This window comes from Anomaloglossus baeobatrachus, chromosome 7, assembly GCF_048569485.1.
Source record: "Anomaloglossus baeobatrachus isolate aAnoBae1 chromosome 7, aAnoBae1.hap1, whole genome shotgun sequence".
In the NCBI taxonomy this organism is placed as follows: domain Eukaryota; kingdom Metazoa; phylum Chordata; class Amphibia; order Anura; family Aromobatidae; genus Anomaloglossus; species Anomaloglossus baeobatrachus.
In genome coordinates this window covers 197,921,475-197,939,898 of record NC_134359.1, presented here as the reverse complement: position 1 = coordinate 197,939,898, position 18,424 = coordinate 197,921,475, and the positions used below count along the sequence as shown (strand labels likewise).

Here is an 18,424-nt window from a genome sequence, read left to right as displayed (position 1 = left end):
TGTCTTTCTCACATCTCTGAGATAGTTGAATGAAGGAATTATAAATATGTGCTGTCTAAGTGCTCAGAAGGAAGAAGATGTCATGCGATGTAGGATGGCACCAAGCATGCCAAATAAAAACAGTGGTTTTCTTTTGCCAGATTGAAATGCTTCCATGCGCATCTCTCCCTGCTAGAAAAGTTTGATAGCAGTCTTCTTGAACAGTGAAAGGGCAAGAAAACAACAAGAACAAAGATGGAAGTCAAAACCATGCATAAACAGCTCAATCCATAGACTGTATTGTTAATGCATCACCTGAACTTCACAGCCAACTTCTCTGCCCAAAAACGTAGAAACCAGACCATAAGATCTGAAGAGCATTTTGATGAGTCTTTGCTTTTTCACTGAAGATTTTAAGTTGGCCTCTAACGGAGTGGGCCTTATCTCTTCTCCTTCATTGTCTGGTGTCTGGAGTTGGACTAAGGCAATCCTTACCAGTCATAAACCAATGCTCAATCTGGCAAAATAAAACCCACCGTTTTTATTTGGCATGCCTGATGCAATCCTACATCGGATGACGTCTTCTCTTTTATATGCACTTAGACAGCACAGATTTATGAATCCTTCATTGCACTATCTCAGAGATTTGAGAAGGTCAAATATCCACCACCTGGGTTCTAAATGGAAACTAATCTTTTCAACACGGAAGAAGGAGATTAAACCGACGAGGATGGGATTCGAACCCATGCATGCAGAGCACAATGGATTAGCAGTCCATCGCCTTAACCACTCGGCCACCTCGTCTACATGACAAACCTGAAATCCGGTGATATGATCTGATGAGGATTTTGACAAGTCTGTGCAATTGAGCTAAAGATTGTATATCGGCCTCTGGCAAAATGGACCTTATCACATCTCCTACACTGGATAATGTCAAGAGTTAGACTAGCTCAAACCATATCAGAAATGAGCTAATGCTCAGGGTTTTTAATAACAGTATTTTTACTAAAGATTGAATGTCGTGTCTGTATTGAAGCCCTGAAAATTGGTTTATCCCAGATAGCATTTCCATTAGTTTGTCTCTAGACATCAGATGACACTGAAGATCAAATAAGGCCACTCTACCAGAAGCTGCTTTACTATCAGTGAGTAGGAAAAGAGGTGCTGTGGCTTAGTTGGTTAAAGTGCCTGTCTAGTAAACAGGAGATCCTGAGTTCGAATCTCAGCAGTGCCTTCTTTTCATAGTCCCGATATAGAAGTTTCGATTTTTAAAGGGCACCTTTCATAGTGAGAGACTAATGTCAAATTTGTCTTTCTCACATCTCTGAGATAGTTGAATGAAGGAATTATAAATATGTGCTGTCTAAGTGCTCAGAAGGAAGAAGATGTCATGCGATGTAGGATGGCACCAAGCATGCCAAATAAAAACAGTGGTTTTCTTTTGCCAGATTGAAATGCTTCCATGCGCATCTCTCCCTGCTAGAAAAGTTTGATAGCAGTCTTCTTGAACAGTGAAAGGGCAAGAAAACAACAAGAACAAAGATGGAAGTCAAAACCATGCATAAACAGCTCAATCCATAGACTGTATTGTTAATGCATCACCTGAACTTCACAGCCAACTTCTCTGCCCAAAAACGTAGAAACCAGACCATAAGATCTGAAGAGCATTTTGATGAGTCTTTGCTTTTTCACTGAAGATTTTAAGTTGGCCTCTAACGGAGTGGGCCTTATCTCTTCTCCTTCATTGTCTGGTGTCTGGAGTTGGACTAAGGCAATCCTTACCAGTCATAAACCAATGCTCAATCTGGCAAAATAAAACCCACCGTTTTTATTTGGCATGCCTGACGCAATCCTACATCGGATGACGTCTTCTCTTTTATATGCACTTAGACAGCACAGATTTATGAATCCTTCATTGCACTATCTCAGAGATTTGAGAAGGTCAAATATCCACCACCTGGGTTCTAAATGGAAACTAAGCTTTTCAACACGGAAGAAGGAGATTAAACCGACGAGGATGGGATTCGAACCCATGCATGCAGAGCACAATGGATTAGCAGTCCATCGCCTTAACCACTCGGCCACCTCGTCTACATCACAAACCTGAAATCAGGTGATATGATCTGATGAGGATTTTGACAAGTCTGTGCAATTGAGCTAAAGATTGTGTATCGGCCTCTGGCAAAATGGACCTTATCACATCTCCTACACTGGATAATGTCAAGAGTTAGACTAGCTCAAACCATATCAGAAATGAGCTAATGCTCAGGGTTTTTAATAACAGTATTTTTACTAAAGATTGAATGTCGTGTCTGTATTGAAGCCCTGAAAATTGGTTTATCCCAGATAGCATTTGCATTAGTTTGTCTCTAGACATCAGATGACACTGAAGATCAAATAAGGCCACTCTACCAGAAGCTGCTTTACTATCGGTGAGTAGGAAAAGAGGTGCTGTGGCTTAGTTGGTTAAAGTGCCTGTCTAGTAAACAGGAGATCCTGAGTTCGAATCTCAGCAGTGCCTTCTTTTCATAGTCCCGATATAGAAGTTTCGATTTTTAAAGGGCACCTTTCATAGTGAGAGACTAATGTCAAATTTGTCTTTCTCACATCTCTGAGATAGTTGAATGAAGGAATTATAAATATGTGCTGTCTAAGTGCTCAGAAGGAAGAAGATGTCATGCGATGTAGGATGGCACCAAGCATGCCAAATAAAAACAGTGGTTTTCTTTTGCCAGATTGAAATGCTTCCATGCGCATCTCTCCCTGCTAGAAAAGTTTGATAGCAGTCTTCTTGAACAGTGAAAGGGCAAGAAAACAACAAGAACAAAGATGGAAGTCAAAACCATGCATAAACAGCTCAATCCATAGACTGTATTGTTAATGCATCACCTGAACTTCACAGCCAACTTCTCTGCCCAAAAACGTAGAAACCAGACCATAAGATCTGAAGAGCATTTTGATGAGTCTTTGCTTTTTCACTGAAGATTTTAAGTTGGCCTCTAACGGAGTGGGCCTTATCTCTTCTCCTTCATTGTCTGGTGTCTGGAGTTGGACTAAGGCAATCCTTACCAGTCATAAACCAATGCTCAATCTGGCAAAATAAAACCCACCGTTTTTATTTGGCATGCCTGATGCAATCCTACATCGGATGACGTCTTCTCTTTTATATGCACTTAGACAGCACAGATTTATGAATCCTTCATTGCACTATCTCAGAGATTTGAGAAGGTCAAATATCCACCACCTGGGTTCTAAATGGAAACTAAGCTTTTCAACACGGAAGAAGGAGATTAAACCGACGAGGATGGGATTCGAACCCATGCATGCAGAGCACAATGGATTAGCAGTCCATCGCCTTAACCACTCGGCCACCTCGTCTACATCACAAACCTGAAATCAGGTGATATGATCTGATGAGGATTTTGACAAGTCTGTGCAATTGAGCTAAAGATTGTGTATCGGCCTCTGGCAAAATGGACCTTATCACATCTCCTACACTGGATAATGTCAAGAGTTAGACTAGCTCAAACCATATCAGAAATGAGCTAATGCTCAGGGTTTTTAATAACAGTATTTTTACTAAAGATTGAATGTCGTGTCTGTATTGAAGCCCTGAAAATTGGTTTATCCCAGATAGCATTTGCATTAGTTTGTCTCTAGACATCAGATGACACTGAAGATCAAATAAGGCCACTCTACCAGAAGCTGCTTTACTATCGGTGAGTAGGAAAAGAGGTGCTGTGGCTTAGTTGGTTAAAGTGCCTGTCTAGTAAACAGGAGATCCTGAGTTCGAATCTCAGCAGTGCCTTCTTTTCATAGTCCCGATATAGAAGTTTCGATTTTTAAAGGGCACCTTTCATAGTGAGAGACTAATGTCAAATTTGTCTTTCTCACATCTCTGAGATAGTTGAATGAAGGAATTATAAATATGTGCTGTCTAAGTGCTCAGAAGGAAGAAGATGTCATGCGATGTAGGATGGCACCAAGCATGCCAAATAAAAACAGTGGTTTTCTTTTGCCAGATTGAAATGCTTCCATGCGCATCTCTCCCTGCTAGAAAAGTTTGATAGCAGTCTTCTTGAACAGTGAAAGGGCAAGAAAACAACAAGAACAAAGATGGAAGTCAAAACCATGCATAAACAGCTCAATCCATAGACTGTATTGTTAATGCATCACCTGAACTTCACAGCCAACTTCTCTGCCCAAAAACGTAGAAACCAGACCATAAGATCTGAAGAGCATTTTGATGAGTCTTTGCTTTTTCACTGAAGATTTTAAGTTGGCCTCTAACGGAGTGGGCCTTATCTCTTCTCCTTCATTGTCTGGTGTCTGGAGTTGGACTAAGGCAATCCTTACCAGTCATAAACCAATGCTCAATCTGGCAAAATAAAACCCACCGTTTTTATTTGGCATGCCTGATGCAATCCTACATCGGATGACGTCTTCTCTTTTATATGCACTTAGACAGCACAGATTTATGAATCCTTCATTGCACTATCTCAGAGATTTGAGAAGGTCAAATATCCACCACCTGGGTTCTAAATGGAAACTAAGCTTTTCAACACGGAAGAAGGAGATTAAACCGACGAGGATGGGATTCGAACCCATGCATGCAGAGCACAATGGATTAGCAGTCCATCGCCTTAACCACTCGGCCACCTCGTCTACATGACAAACCTGAAATCCGGTGATATGATCTGATGAGGATTTTGACAAGTCTGTGCAATTGAGCTAAAGATTGTATATCGGCCTCTGGCAAAATGGACCTTATCACATCTCCTACACTGGATAATGTCAAGAGTTAGACTAGCTCAAACCATATCAGAAATGAGCTAATGCTCAGGGTTTTTAATAACAGTATTTTTACTAAAGATTGAATGTCGTGTCTGTATTGAAGCCCTGAAAATTGGTTTATCCCAGATAGCATTTCCATTAGTTTGTCTCTAGACATCAGATGACACTGAAGATCAAATAAGGCCACTCTACCAGAAGCTGCTTTACTATCAGTGAGTAGGAAAAGAGGTGCTGTGGCTTAGTTGGTTAAAGTGCCTGTCTAGTAAACAGGAGATCCTGAGTTCGAATCTCAGCAGTGCCTTCTTTTCATAGTCCCGATATAGAAGTTTCGATTTTTAAAGGGCACCTTTCATAGTGAGAGACTAATGTCAAATTTGTCTTTCTCACATCTCTGAGATAGTTGAATGAAGGAATTATAAATATGTGCTGTCTAAGTGCTCAGAAGGAAGAAGATGTCATGCGATGTAGGATGGCACCAAGCATGCCAAATAAAAACAGTGGTTTTCTTTTGCCAGATTGAAATGCTTCCATGCGCATCTCTCCCTGCTAGAAAAGTTTGATAGCAGTCTTCTTGAACAGTGAAAGGGCAAGAAAACAACAAGAACAAAGATGGAAGTCAAAACCATGCATAAACAGCTCAATCCATAGACTGTATTGTTAATGCATCACCTGAACTTCACAGCCAACTTCTCTGCCCAAAAACGTAGAAACCAGACCATAAGATCTGAAGAGCATTTTGATGAGTCTTTGCTTTTTCACTGAAGATTTTAAGTTGGCCTCTAACGGAGTGGGCCTTATCTCTTCTCCTTCATTGTCTGGTGTCTGGAGTTGGACTAAGGCAATCCTTACCAGTCATAAACCAATGCTCAATCTGGCAAAATAAAACCCACCGTTTTTATTTGGCATGCCTGATGCAATCCTACATCGGATGACGTCTTCTCTTTTATATGCACTTAGACAGCACAGATTTATGAATCCTTCATTGCACTATCTCAGAGATTTGAGAAGGTCAAATATCCACCACCTGGGTTCTAAATGGAAACTAAGCTTTTCAACACGGAAGAAGGAGATTAAACCGACGAGGATGGGATTCGAACCCATGCATGCAGAGCACAATGGATTAGCAGTCCATCGCCTTAACCACTCGGCCACCTCGTCTACATGACAAACCTGAAATCCGGTGATATGATCTGATGAGGATTTTGACAAGTCTGTGCAATTGAGCTAAAGATTGTGTATCGGCCTCTGGCAAAATGGACCTTATCACATCTCCTACACTGGATAATGTCAAGAGTTAGACTAGCTCAAACCATATCAGAAATGAGCTAATGCTCAGGGTTTTTAATAACAGTATTTTTACTAAAGATTGAATGTCGTGTCTGTATTGAAGCCCTGAAAATTGGTTTATCCCAGATAGCATTTCCATTAGTTTGTCTCTAGACATCAGATGACACTGAAGATCAAATAAGGCCACTCTACCAGAAGCTGCTTTACTATCAGTGAGTAGGAAAAGAGGTGCTGTGGCTTAGTTGGTTAAAGTGCCTGTCTAGTAAACAGGAGATCCTGAGTTTGAATCTCAGCAGTGCCTTCTTTTCATAGTCCCGATATAGAAGTTTCGATTTTTAAAGGGCACCTTTCATAGTGAGAGACTAATGTCAAATTTGTCTTTCTCACATCTCTGAGATAGTTGAATGAAGGAATTATAAATATGTGCTGTCTAAGTGCTCAGAAGGAAGAAGATGTCATGCGATGTAGGATGGCACCAAGCATGCCAAATAAAAACAGTGGTTTTCTTTTGCCAGATTGAAATGCTTCCATGCGCATCTCTCCCTGCTAGAAAAGTTTGATAGCAGTCTTCTTGAACAGTGAAAGGGCAAGAAAACAACAAGAACAAAGATGGAAGTCAAAACCATGCATAAACAGCTCAATCCATAGACTGTATTGTTAATGCATCACCTGAACTTCACAGCCAACTTCTCTGCCCAAAAACGTAGAAACCAGACCATAAGATCTGAAGAGCATTTTGATGAGTCTTTGCTTTTTCACTGAAGATTTTAAGTTGGCCTCTAACGGAGTGGGCCTTATCTCTTCTCCTTCATTGTCTGGTGTCTGGAGTTGGACTAAGGCAATCCTTACCAGTCATAAACCAATGCTCAATCTGGCAAAATAAAACCCACCGTTTTTATTTGGCATGCCTGATGCAATCCTACATCGGATGACGTCTTCTCTTTTATATGCACTTAGACAGCACAGATTTATGAATCCTTCATTGCACTATCTCAGAGATTTGAGAAGGTCAAATATCCACCACCTGGGTTCTAAATGGAAACTAAGCTTTTCAACACGGAAGAAGGAGATTAAACCGACGAGGATGGGATTCGAACCCATGCATGCAGAGCACAATGGATTAGCAGTCCATCGCCTTAACCACTCGGCCACCTCGTCTACATGACAAACCTGAAATCCGGTGATATGATCTGATGAGGATTTTGACAAGTCTGTGCAATTGAGCTAAAGATTGTGTATCGGCCTCTGGCAAAATGGACCTTATCACATCTCCTACACTGGATAATGTCAAGAGTTAGACTAGCTCAAACCATATCAGAAATGAGCTAATGCTCAGGGTTTTTAATAACAGTATTTTTACTAAAGATTGAATGTCGTGTCTGTATTGAAGCCCTGAAAATTGGTTTATCCCAGATAGCATTTCCATTAGTTTGTCTCTAGACATCAGATGACACTGAAGATCAAATAAGGCCACTCTACCAGAAGCTGCTTTACTATCAGTGAGTAGGAAAAGAGGTGCTGTGGCTTAGTTGGTTAAAGTGCCTGTCTAGTAAACAGGAGATCCTGAGTTTGAATCTCAGCAGTGCCTTCTTTTCATAGTCCCGATATAGAAGTTTCGATTTTTAAAGGGCACCTTTCATAGTGAGAGACTAATGTCAAATTTGTCTTTCTCACATCTCTGAGATAGTTGAATGAAGGAATTATAAATATGTGCTGTCTAAGTGCTCAGAAGGAAGAAGATGTCATGCGATGTAGGATGGCACCAAGCATGCCAAATAAAAACAGTGGTTTTCTTTTGCCAGATTGAAATGCTTCCATGCGCATCTCTCCCTGCTAGAAAAGTTTGATAGCAGTCTTCTTGAACAGTGAAAGGGCAAGAAAACAACAAGAACAAAGATGGAAGTCAAAACCATGCATAAACAGCTCAATCCATAGACTGTATTGTTAATGCATCACCTGAACTTCACAGCCAACTTCTCTGCCCAAAAACGTAGAAACCAGACCATAAGATCTGAAGAGCATTTTGATGAGTCTTTGCTTTTTCACTGAAGATTTTAAGTTGGCCTCTAACGGAGTGGGCCTTATCTCTTCTCCTTCATTGTCTGGTGTCTGGAGTTGGACTAAGGCAATCCTTACCAGTCATAAACCAATGCTCAATCTGGCAAAATAAAACCCACCGTTTTTATTTGGCATGCCTGATGCAATCCTACATCGGATGACGTCTTCTCTTTTATATGCACTTAGACAGCACAGATTTATGAATCCTTCATTGCACTATCTCAGAGATTTGAGAAGGTCAAATATCCACCACCTGGGTTCTAAATGGAAACTAAGCTTTTCAACACGGAAGAAGGAGATTAAACCGACGAGGATGGGATTCGAACCCATGCATGCAGAGCACAATGGATTAGCAGTCCATCGCCTTAACCACTCGGCCACCTCGTCTACATGACAAACCTGAAATCCGGTGATATGATCTGATGAGGATTTTGACAAGTCTGTGCAATTGAGCTAAAGATTGTATATCGGCCTCTGGCAAAATGGACCTTATCACATCTCCTACACTGGATAATGTCAAGAGTTAGACTAGCTCAAACCATATCAGAAATGAGCTAATGCTCAGGGTTTTTAATAACAGTATTTTTACTAAAGATTGAATGTCGTGTCTGTATTGAAGCCCTGAAAATTGGTTTATCCCAGATAGCATTTCCATTAGTTTGTCTCTAGACATCAGATGACACTGAAGATCAAATAAGGCCACTCTACCAGAAGCTGCTTTACTATCAGTGAGTAGGAAAAGAGGTGCTGTGGCTTAGTTGGTTAAAGTGCCTGTCTAGTAAACAGGAGATCCTGAGTTTGAATCTCAGCAGTGCCTTCTTTTCATAGTCCCGATATAGAAGTTTCGATTTTTAAAGGGCACCTTTCATAGTGAGAGACTAATGTCAAATTTGTCTTTCTCACATCTCTGAGATAGTTGAATGAAGGAATTATAAATATGTGCTGTCTAAGTGCTCAGAAGGAAGAAGATGTCATGCGATGTAGGATGGCACCAAGCATGCCAAATAAAAACAGTGGTTTTCTTTTGCCAGATTGAAATGCTTCCATGCGCATCTCTCCCTGCTAGAAAAGTTTGATAGCAGTCTTCTTGAACAGTGAAAGGGCAAGAAAACAACAAGAACAAAGATGGAAGTCAAAACCATGCATAAACAGCTCAATCCATAGACTGTATTGTTAATGCATCACCTGAACTTCACAGCCAACTTCTCTGCCCAAAAACGTAGAAACCAGACCATAAGATCTGAAGAGCATTTTGATGAGTCTTTGCTTTTTCACTGAAGATTTTAAGTTGGCCTCTAACGGAGTGGGCCTTATCTCTTCTCCTTCATTGTCTGGTGTCTGGAGTTGGACTAAGGCAATCCTTACCAGTCATAAACCAATGCTCAATCTGGCAAAATAAAACCCACCGTTTTTATTTGGCATGCCTGATGCAATCCTACATCGGATGACGTCTTCTCTTTTATATGCACTTAGACAGCACAGATTTATGAATCCTTCATTGCACTATCTCAGAGATTTGAGAAGGTCAAATATCCACCACCTGGGTTCTAAATGGAAACTAAGCTTTTCAACACGGAAGAAGGAGATTAAACCGACGAGGATGGGATTCGAACCCATGCATGCAGAGCACAATGGATTAGCAGTCCATCGCCTTAACCACTCGGCCACCTCGTCTACATGACAAACCTGAAATCCGGTGATATGATCTGATGAGGATTTTGACAAGTCTGTGCAATTGAGCTAAAGATTGTGTATCGGCCTCTGGCAAAATGGACCTTATCACATCTCCTACACTGGATAATGTCAAGAGTTAGACTAGCTCAAACCATATCAGAAATGAGCTAATGCTCAGGGTTTTTAATAACAGTATTTTTACTAAAGATTGAATGTCGTGTCTGTATTGAAGCCCTGAAAATTGGTTTATCCCAGATAGCATTTCCATTAGTTTGTCTCTAGACATCAGATGACACTGAAGATCAAATAAGGCCACTCTACCAGAAGCTGCTTTACTATCAGTGAGTAGGAAAAGAGGTGCTGTGGCTTAGTTGGTTAAAGTGCCTGTCTAGTAAACAGGAGATCCTGAGTTTGAATCTCAGCAGTGCCTTCTTTTCATAGTCCCGATATAGAAGTTTCGATTTTTAAAGGGCACCTTTCATAGTGAGAGACTAATGTCAAATTTGTCTTTCTCACATCTCTGAGATAGTTGAATGAAGGAATTATAAATATGTGCTGTCTAAGTGCTCAGAAGGAAGAAGATGTCATGCGATGTAGGATGGCACCAAGCATGCCAAATAAAAACAGTGGTTTTCTTTTGCCAGATTGAAATGCTTCCATGCGCATCTCTCCCTGCTAGAAAAGTTTGATAGCAGTCTTCTTGAACAGTGAAAGGGCAAGAAAACAACAAGAACAAAGATGGAAGTCAAAACCATGCATAAACAGCTCAATCCATAGACTGTATTGTTAATGCATCACCTGAACTTCACAGCCAACTTCTCTGCCCAAAAACGTAGAAACCAGACCATAAGATCTGAAGAGCATTTTGATGAGTCTTTGCTTTTTCACTGAAGATTTTAAGTTGGCCTCTAACGGAGTGGGCCTTATCTCTTCTCCTTCATTGTCTGGTGTCTGGAGTTGGACTAAGGCAATCCTTACCAGTCATAAACCAATGCTCAATCTGGCAAAATAAAACCCACCGTTTTTATTTGGCATGCCTGATGCAATCCTACATCGGATGACGTCTTCTCTTTTATATGCACTTAGACAGCACAGATTTATGAATCCTTCATTGCACTATCTCAGAGATTTGAGAAGGTCAAATATCCACCACCTGGGTTCTAAATGGAAACTAAGCTTTTCAACACGGAAGAAGGAGATTAAACCGACGAGGATGGGATTCGAACCCATGCATGCAGAGCACAATGGATTAGCAGTCCATCGCCTTAACCACTCGGCCACCTCGTCTACATGACAAACCTGAAATCCGGTGATATGATCTGATGAGGATTTTGACAAGTCTGTGCAATTGAGCTAAAGATTGTGTATCGGCCTCTGGCAAAATGGACCTTATCACATCTCCTACACTGGATAATGTCAAGAGTTAGACTAGCTCAAACCATATCAGAAATGAGCTAATGCTCAGGGTTTTTAATAACAGTATTTTTACTAAAGATTGAATGTCGTGTCTGTATTGAAGCCCTGAAAATTGGTTTATCCCAGATAGCATTTCCATTAGTTTGTCTCTAGACATCAGATGACACTGAAGATCAAATAAGGCCACTCTACCAGAAGCTGCTTTACTATCAGTGAGTAGGAAAAGAGGTGCTGTGGCTTAGTTGGTTAAAGTGCCTGTCTAGTAAACAGGAGATCCTGAGTTTGAATCTCAGCAGTGCCTTCTTTTCATAGTCCCGATATAGAAGTTTCGATTTTTAAAGGGCACCTTTCATAGTGAGAGACTAATGTCAAATTTGTCTTTCTCACATCTCTGAGATAGTTGAATGAAGGAATTATAAATATGTGCTGTCTAAGTGCTCAGAAGGAAGAAGATGTCATGCGATGTAGGATGGCACCAAGCATGCCAAATAAAAACAGTGGTTTTCTTTTGCCAGATTGAAATGCTTCCATGCGCATCTCTCCCTGCTAGAAAAGTTTGATAGCAGTCTTCTTGAACAGTGAAAGGGCAAGAAAACAACAAGAACAAAGATGGAAGTCAAAACCATGCATAAACAGCTCAATCCATAGACTGTATTGTTAATGCATCACCTGAACTTCACAGCCAACTTCTCTGCCCAAAAACGTAGAAACCAGACCATAAGATCTGAAGAGCATTTTGATGAGTCTTTGCTTTTTCACTGAAGATTTTAAGTTGGCCTCTAACGGAGTGGGCCTTATCTCTTCTCCTTCATTGTCTGGTGTCTGGAGTTGGACTAAGGCAATCCTTACCAGTCATAAACCAATGCTCAATCTGGCAAAATAAAACCCACCGTTTTTATTTGGCATGCCTGATGCAATCCTACATCGGATGACGTCTTCTCTTTTATATGCACTTAGACAGCACAGATTTATGAATCCTTCATTGCACTATCTCAGAGATTTGAGAAGGTCAAATATCCACCACCTGGGTTCTAAATGGAAACTAAGCTTTTCAACACGGAAGAAAGAGATTAAACCGACGAGGATGGGATTCGAACCCATGCATGCAGAGCACAATGGATTAGCAGTCCATCGCCTTAACCACTCGGCCACCTCGTCTACATGACAAACCTGAAATCCGGTGATATGATCTGATGAGGATTTTGACCAGGCTGTGCAATTGAGCTAAAGATTGTGTATCGGCCTCTGGCAAAATGGACCTTATCACATCTCCTACACTGGATAATGTCAAGAGTTAGACTAGCTCAAACCATATCAGAAATGAGCTAATGCTCAGGGTTTTTAATAACAGTATTTTTACTAAAGATTGAATGTCGTGTCTGTATTGAAGCCCTGAAAATTGGTTTATCCCAGATAGCATTTCCATTAGTTTGTCTCTAGACATCAGATGACACTGAAGATCAAATAAGGCCACTCTACCAGAAGCTGCTTTACTATCAGTGAGTAGGAAAAGAGGTGCTGTGGCTTAGTTGGTTAAAGTGCCTGTCTAGTAAACAGGAGATCCTGAGTTTGAATCTCAGCAGTGCCTTCTTTTCATAGTCCCGATATAGAAGTTTCGATTTTTAAAGGGCACCTTTCATAGTGAGAGACTAATGTCAAATTTGTCTTTCTCACATCTCTGAGATAGTTGAATGAAGGAATTATAAATATGTGCTGTCTAAGTGCTCAGAAGGAAGAAGATGTCATGCGATGTAGGATGGCACCAAGCATGCCAAATAAAAACAGTGGTTTTCTTTTGCCAGATTGAAATGCTTCCATGCGCATCTCTCCCTGCTAGAAAAGTTTGATAGCAGTCTTCTTGAACAGTGAAAGGGCAAGAAAACAACAAGAACAAAGATGGAAGTCAAAACCATGCATAAACAGCTCAATCCATAGACTGTATTGTTAATGCATCACCTGAACTTCACAGCCAACTTCTCTGCCCAAAAACGTAGAAACCAGACCATAAGATCTGAAGAGCATTTTGATGAGTCTTTGCTTTTTCACTGAAGATTTTAAGTTGGCCTCTAACGGAGTGGGCCTTATCTCTTCTCCTTCATTGTCTGGTGTCTGGAGTTGGACTAAGGCAATCCTTACCAGTCATAAACCAATGCTCAATCTGGCAAAATAAAACCCACCGTTTTTATTTGGCATGCCTGATGCAATCCTACATCGGATGACGTCTTCTCTTTTATATGCACTTAGACAGCACAGATTTATGAATCCTTCATTGCACTATCTCAGAGATTTGAGAAGGTCAAATATCCACCACCTGGGTTCTAAATGGAAACTAAGCTTTTCAACACGGAAGAAGGAGATTAAACCGACGAGGATGGGATTCGAACCCATGCATGCAGAGCACAATGGATTAGCAGTCCATCGCCTTAACCACTCGGCCACCTCGTCTACATGACAAACCTGAAATCCGGTGATATGATCTGATGAGGATTTTGACAAGTCTGTGCAATTGAGCTAAAGATTGTGTATCGGCCTCTGGCAAAATGGACCTTATCACATCTCCTACACTGGATAATGTCAAGAGTTAGACTAGCTCAAACCATATCAGAAATGAGCTAATGCTCAGGGTTTTTAATAACAGTATTTTTACTAAAGATTGAATGTCGTGTCTGTATTGAAGCCCTGAAAATTGGTTTATCCCAGATAGCATTTCCATTAGTTTGTCTCTAGACATCAGATGACACTGAAGATCAAATAAGGCCACTCTACCAGAAGCTGCTTTACTATCAGTGAGTAGGAAAAGAGGTGCTGTGGCTTAGTTGGTTAAAGTGCCTGTCTAGTAAACAGGAGATCCTGAGTTCGAATCTCAGCAGTGCCTTCTTTTCATAGTCCCGATATAGAAGTTTCGATTTTTAAAGGGCACCTTTCATAGTGAGAGACTAATGTCAAATTTGTCTTTCTCACATCTCTGAGATAGTTGAATGAAGGAATTATAAATATGTGCTGTCTAAGTGCTCAGAAGGAAGAAGATGTCATGCGATGTAGGATGGCACCAAGCATGCCAAATAAAAACAGTGGTTTTCTTTTGCCAGATTGAAATGCTTCCATGCGCATCTCTCCCTGCTAGAAAAGTTTGATAGCAGTCTTCTTGAACAGTGAAAGGGCAAGAAAACAACAAGAACAAAGATGGAAGTCAAAACCATGCATAAACAGCTCAATCCATAGACTGTATTGTTAATGCATCACCTGAACTTCACAGCCAACTTCTCTGCCCAAAAACGTAGAAACCAGACCATAAGATCTGAAGAGCATTTTGATGAGTCTTTGCTTTTTCACTGAAGATTTTAAGTTGGCCTCTAACGGAGTGGGCCTTATCTCTTCTCCTTCATTGTCTGGTGTCTGGAGTTGGACTAAGGCAATCCTTACCAGTCATAAACCAATGCTCAATCTGGCAAAATAAAACCCACCGTTTTTATTTGGCATGCCTGATGCAATCCTACATCGGATGACGTCTTCTCTTTTATATGCACTTAGACAGCACAGATTTATGAATCCTTCATTGCACTATCTCAGAGATTTGAGAAGGTCAAATATCCACCACCTGGGTTCTAAATGGAAACTAAGCTTTTCAACACGGAAGAAGGAGATTAAACCGACGAGGATGGGATTCGAACCCATGCATGCAGAGCACAATGGATTAACAGTCCATCGCCTTAACCACTCGGCCACCTCGTCTACATGACAAACCTGAAATCCGGTGATATGATCTGATGAGGATTTTGACAAGTCTGTGCAATTGAGCTAAAGATTGTGTATCGGCCTCTGGCAAAATGGACCTTATCACATCTCCTACACTGGATAATGTCAAGAGTTAGACTAGCTCAAACCATATCAGAAATGAGCTAATGCTCAGGGTTTTTAATAACAGTATTTTTACTAAAGATTGAATGTCGTGTCTGTATTGAAGCCCTGAAAATTGGTTTATCCCAGATAGCATTTCCATTAGTTTGTCTCTAGACATCAGATGACACTGAAGATCAAATAAGGCCACTCTACCAGAAGCTGCTTTACTATCAGTGAGTAGGAAAAGAGGTGCTGTGGCTTAGTTGGTTAAAGTGCCTGTCTAGTAAACAGGAGATCCTGAGTTCGAATCTCAGCAGTGCCTTCTTTTCATAGTCCCGATATAGAAGTTTCGATTTTTAAAGGGCACCTTTCATAGTGAGAGACTAATGTCAAATTTGTCTTTCTCACATCTCTGAGATAGTTGAATGAAGGAATTATAAATATGTGCTGTCTAAGTGCTCAGAAGGAAGAAGATGTCATGCGATGTAGGATGGCACCAAGCATGCCAAATAAAAACAGTGGTTTTCTTTTGCCAGATTGAAATGCTTCCATGCGCATCTCTCCCTGCTAGAAAAGTTTGATAGCAGTCTTCTTGAACAGTGAAAGGGCAAGAAAACAACAAGAACAAAGATGGAAGTCAAAACCATGCATAAACAGCTCAATCCATAGACTGTATTGTTAATGCATCACCTGAACTTCACAGCCAACTTCTCTGCCCAAAAACGTAGAAACCAGACCATAAGATCTGAAGAGCATTTTGATGAGTCTTTGCTTTTTCACTGAAGATTTTAAGTTGGCCTCTAACGGAGTGGGCCTTATCTCTTCTCCTTCATTGTCTGGTGTCTGGAGTTGGACTAAGGCAATCCTTACCAGTCATAAACCAATGCTCAATCTGGCAAAATAAAACCCACCGTTTTTATTTGGCATGCCTGATGCAATCCTACATCGGATGACGTCTTCTCTTTTATATGCACTTAGACAGCACAGACTTATGAATCCTTCATTGCACTATCTCAGAGATTTGAGAAGGTCAAATATCCACCACCTGGGTTCTAAATGGAAACTAAGCTTTTCAACACGGAAGAAGGAGATTAAACCGACGAGGATGGGATTCGAACCCATGCATGCAGAGCACAATGGATTAGCAGTCCATCGCCTTAACCACTCGGCCACCTCGTCTACATGACAAACCTGAAATCAGGTGATATGATCTGATGAGGATTTTGACCAGTCTGTGCAATTGAGCTAAAGATTGTGTATCGGCCTCTGGCAAAATGGACCTTATCACATCTCCTACACTGGATAATCTCAAGAGTTAGACTAGCTCAAACCATATCAGAAATGAGCTAATGCTCAGGGTTTTTAATAACAGTATTTTTACTAAAGATTGAATGTCGTGTCTGTATTGAAGCCCTGAAAATTGGTTTATCCCAGATAGCATTTGCATTAGTTTGTCTCTAGACATCAGATGACACTGAAGATCAAATAAGGCCACTCTACCAGAAGCTGCTTTACTATCGGTGAGTAGGAAAAGAGGTGCTGTGGCTTAGTTGGTTAAAGTGCCTGTCTAGTAAACAGGAGATCCTGAGTTCGAATCTCAGCAGTGCCTTCTTTTCATAGTCCCGATATAGAAGTTTCGATTTTTAAAGGGCACCTTTCATAGTGAGAGACTAATGTCAAATTTGTCTTTCTCACATCTCTGAGATAGTTGAATGAAGGAATTATAAATATGTGCTGTCTAAGTGCTCAGAAGGAAGAAGATGTCATGCGATGTAGGATGGCACCAAGCATGCCAAATAAAAACAGTGGTTTTCTTTTGCCAGATTGAAATGCTTCCATGCGCATCTCTCCCTGCTAGAAAAGTTTGATAGCAGTCTTCTTGAACAGTGAAAGGGCAAGAAAACAACAAGAACAAAGATGGAAGTCAAAACCATGCATAAACAGCTCAATCCATAGACTGTATTGTTAATGCATCACCTGAACTTCACAGCCAACTTCTCTGCCCAAAAACGTAGAAACCAGACCATAAGATCTGAAGAGCATTTTGATGAGTCTTTGCTTTTTCACTGAAGATTTTAAGTTGGCCTCTAACGGAGTGGGCCTTATCTCTTCTCCTTCATTGTCTGGTGTCTGGAGTTGGACTAAGGCAATCCTTACCAGTCATAAACCAATGCTCAATCTGGCAAAATAAAACCCACCGTTTTTATTTGGCATGCCTGATGCAATCCTACATCGGATGACGTCTTCTCTTTTATATGCACTTAGACAGCACAGATTTATGAATCCTTCATTGCACTATCTCAGAGATTTGAGAAGGTCAAATATCCACCACCTGGGTTCTAAATGGAAACTAAGCTTTTCAACACGGAAGAAAGAGATTAAACCGACGAGGATGGGATTCGAACCCATGCATGCAGAGCACAATGGATTAGCAGTCCATCGCCTTAACCACTCGGCCACCTCGTCTACATGACAAACCTGAAATCCGGTGATATGATCTGATGAGGATTTTGACCAGGCTGTGCAATTGAGCTAAAGATTGTGTATCGGCCTCTGGCAAAATGGACCTTATCACATCTCCTACACTGGATAATGTCAAGAGTTAGACTAGCTCAAACCATATCAGAAATGAGCTAATGCTCAGGGTTTTTAATAACAGTATTTTTACTAAAGATTGAATGTCGTGTCTGTATTGAAGCCCTGAAAATTGGTTTATCCCAGATAGCATTTGCATTAGTTTGTCTCTAGACATCAGATGACACTGAAGATCAAATAAGGCCACTCTACCAGAAGCTGCTTTACTATCGGTCAGTAGGAAAAGAGGTGCTGTGGCTTAGTTGGTTAAAGTGCCTGTCTAGTAAACAGGAGATCCTGAGTTCGAATCTCAGCAGTGCCTTCTTTTCATAGTCCCGATATAGAAGTTTCGATTTTTAAAGGGCACCTTTCATAGTGAGAGACTAATGTCAAATTTGTCTTTCTCACATCTCTGAGATAGTTGAATGAAGGAATTATAAATATGTGCTGTCTAAGTGCTCAGAAGGAAGAAGATGTCATGCGATGTAGGATGGCACCAAGCATGCCAAATAAAAACAGTGGTTTTCTTTTGCCAGATTGAAATGCTTCCATGCGCATCTCTCCCTGCTAGAAAAGTTTGATAGCAGTCTTCTTGAACAGTGAAAGGGCAAGAAAACAACAAGAACAAAGATGGAAGTCAAAACCATGCATAAACAGCTCAATCCATAGACTGTATTGTTAATGCATCACCTGAACTTCACAGCCAACTTCTCTGCCCAAAAACGTAGAAACCAGACCATAAGATCTGAAGAGCATTTTGATGAGTCTTTGCTTTTTCACTGAAGATTTTAAGTTGGCCTCT

At 40.7% G+C, this 18,424-nt stretch overlaps 9 non-coding genes across 9 annotated transcripts; 8 read left to right on the top strand and 1 right to left on the bottom strand.

The window, feature by feature from the left end:
- Window positions 1–1,139: 1,139 nt before the first annotated feature.
- On the top strand, window positions 1,140–1,213 carry TRNAT-AGU (transfer RNA threonine (anticodon AGU)). The gene has a single exon. It is a non-coding gene; the product is annotated as a tRNA-Thr (tRNA).
- Window positions 1,214–2,426: 1,213 nt separating this feature from the next.
- TRNAT-AGU (transfer RNA threonine (anticodon AGU)) lies at window positions 2,427–2,500 on the top strand. Its single transcript has one exon. It is a non-coding gene; the product is annotated as a tRNA-Thr (tRNA).
- A 1,213-nt stretch (window positions 2,501–3,713) lies between these two features.
- Window positions 3,714–3,787, top strand: TRNAT-AGU (transfer RNA threonine (anticodon AGU)). Its single transcript has one exon. It is a non-coding gene; the product is annotated as a tRNA-Thr (tRNA).
- A 1,213-nt stretch (window positions 3,788–5,000) lies between these two features.
- TRNAT-AGU (transfer RNA threonine (anticodon AGU)) lies at window positions 5,001–5,074 on the top strand. The gene has a single exon. It is a non-coding gene; the product is annotated as a tRNA-Thr (tRNA).
- Window positions 5,075–14,009: 8,935 nt separating this feature from the next.
- TRNAT-AGU (transfer RNA threonine (anticodon AGU)) lies at window positions 14,010–14,083 on the top strand. The gene has a single exon. It is a non-coding gene; the product is annotated as a tRNA-Thr (tRNA).
- Window positions 14,084–14,858: 775 nt separating this feature from the next.
- Window positions 14,859–14,940, bottom strand: TRNAN-GUU (transfer RNA asparagine (anticodon GUU)). The gene has a single exon. It is a non-coding gene; the product is annotated as a tRNA-Asn (tRNA).
- A 356-nt stretch (window positions 14,941–15,296) lies between these two features.
- Window positions 15,297–15,370, top strand: TRNAT-AGU (transfer RNA threonine (anticodon AGU)). The gene has a single exon. It is a non-coding gene; the product is annotated as a tRNA-Thr (tRNA).
- Window positions 15,371–16,583: 1,213 nt separating this feature from the next.
- TRNAT-AGU (transfer RNA threonine (anticodon AGU)) lies at window positions 16,584–16,657 on the top strand. The gene has a single exon. It is a non-coding gene; the product is annotated as a tRNA-Thr (tRNA).
- A 1,213-nt stretch (window positions 16,658–17,870) lies between these two features.
- TRNAT-AGU (transfer RNA threonine (anticodon AGU)) lies at window positions 17,871–17,944 on the top strand. The gene has a single exon. It is a non-coding gene; the product is annotated as a tRNA-Thr (tRNA).
- The last annotated feature ends 480 nt before the right edge of the window (window positions 17,945–18,424 follow it).